Source organism: Pteropus vampyrus, unplaced genomic scaffold, assembly GCF_000151845.1.
Source record: "Pteropus vampyrus isolate Shadow unplaced genomic scaffold, Pvam_2.0 Scaffold472, whole genome shotgun sequence".
NCBI classification, from domain to species: domain Eukaryota; kingdom Metazoa; phylum Chordata; class Mammalia; order Chiroptera; family Pteropodidae; genus Pteropus; species Pteropus vampyrus.
Window position 1 is genome coordinate 1,712,509 of NW_011889253.1, and position 1,892 is coordinate 1,714,400.

Below are 1,892 nucleotides of genomic sequence, written 5' to 3' on the forward strand. Positions count from 1 at the left end.
CAACTACCCCAATCTCTAAATGTACCAAAACATGATAATTTTATGAACAAATAAAACGAACACATACACATATTTATCATTCACACACCATTTACCATGTCTGATCTCAGACAAGCTACTTACCCTATGACTCTCAGTTTTCTATTTGTAATAGAGATAGTAAAAATACCCATATCATAAGGTTGTTGTGAGGATTAAGCTAGCATATAGTAACCACTCTAAAAATGTTTGCAATTATTTCCAGATCACATTTTCAACAAGGCACAGTTTGGTGCGAGCAGTGTGGTGTTGGCCTTTAGATTCCATTTCCTCTCTGATTGTGAGGGCTTGGCAAGTTCTGTGAGCTCCTCAGTTTTCTCATCCATAAAATAATAGGGTGGTGCCTTCTAGCTCTAGCATCATATTTTATCCTGAGAAGCTTTGTATTACTTAGCTATACAATGGTGATAATAATGCTTTGGTCCCTTTTTCTGCCCCAGTTCTCTCCTAACTTCTAAAGCAGATGTGAGCCTCCTATAAGTGGGTGTGGGGATTTCAGTGTCTATTTCTGCACACTTTTCTTCTTTTCCTAGAACCTGTCCACCTACCCTCTCCAATACATAGACCAAATATCTGTAACTCCACCTCTCAGGCAATTAATTGTAAATACAGTGTACACCCTTCCTCAGATAATCACCTGAAAGCTCTCATTTCCATAGCACTTCCTCTTCCTTTAAACATCCTCATGACTCAACAGGATGACTCCTGAGCAGTTGTAGTCCCATCTCTCTGGTTTCCATCAGCTAGCTGAGAGGCGAGATCACTGTGACCACCCCAGGGAAGGATCCTTTGCCCTAAATATCTCTTAAAAGTAATATGTATAGTACACAATGCAAAAACATGTATTTCAAAAAATTTCAAACTTCCTCTTTGCTGCATCTACTGTGAGGATGAAGATCACTTTCAGCAATCAAACTGTGACATTCCAGAAAATGAGGACATCACTTTGAAGGGATGTGCAGTTATTGTGAAGGGCCCCAGAGGCACCCTGCGGGGCTTCAATCACATTAATGTAGAACTCAGTCTCCTTGGAAAGAAAAAGAATAGTCTCCGGGTTGACAAATGGTGGGGAAATAGAAAGAAACTAGCCACTACTGTTTGCACTATCTATAGTCATGTACAGAACATGATCAAGGGTGTAACAACACTGGTTTTGGTTACAAGATGAGGCCTGTGTATGCTAACTTCCCCATCAATGTCTTTATTCAGGAGGATGGTTTTCTTGTTGGAATTCAAAATTACTTGGGTGAAAAATGTATCCGCAGGATTCAGATGAGGTCAGATGTTGCTTGTTCAGTATCTCAAGCCCAGAAAGATGAATTAATTCTTGAAGGAAACAGCATAGAACTTGTATCAAACTCAGCTGCTTTGATTCAACAAGCTACAACAGTTAAAAACAAGGATATCAGAAAATTTTTGGATGGTACCTATGTGTCTGAAAAAGGAACAGTTCAGCAGACTGTTCAATAAGGTCTAAGTTGTCCAGCTACAGAAATTCCAAGATGTCAGATGATTCCTTAGACTTATTTGTGATATTTTAAAGATGCAATAAAAGTTGTGTATTAATTTTGAATAAAAGTTCAAACTCACAGAAAAGTTACAAGAATAGTATCTATATGTTTCCTCCCAGAACCATTTGATAGTAAGCTGTCAACCAGATGCCCTATCACCCTTGAAGGCTTTGGTGCATATTTCCCGCAAAGAAGGTCATTCTCCCACATAATCACAATACAGCCACTAAAACCAGGATGCTAACACTGATACATCACCACTATCTAATCCTCAAACTCCATTCAAGTTTCTCCAAATAAAGTTCTTTATAGCTAAAGGATCCAATCCAGGATCACAACTTG

At 38.8% G+C, this 1,892-nt stretch overlaps 1 pseudogene; it reads left to right on the plus strand.

Annotated features, from left to right (window-relative positions):
• Positions 1 to 929: 929 nt before the first annotated feature.
• Positions 930 to 1,509, plus strand: LOC105307065 (annotated as a pseudogene).
• The last annotated feature ends 383 nt before the right edge of the window (positions 1,510 to 1,892 follow it).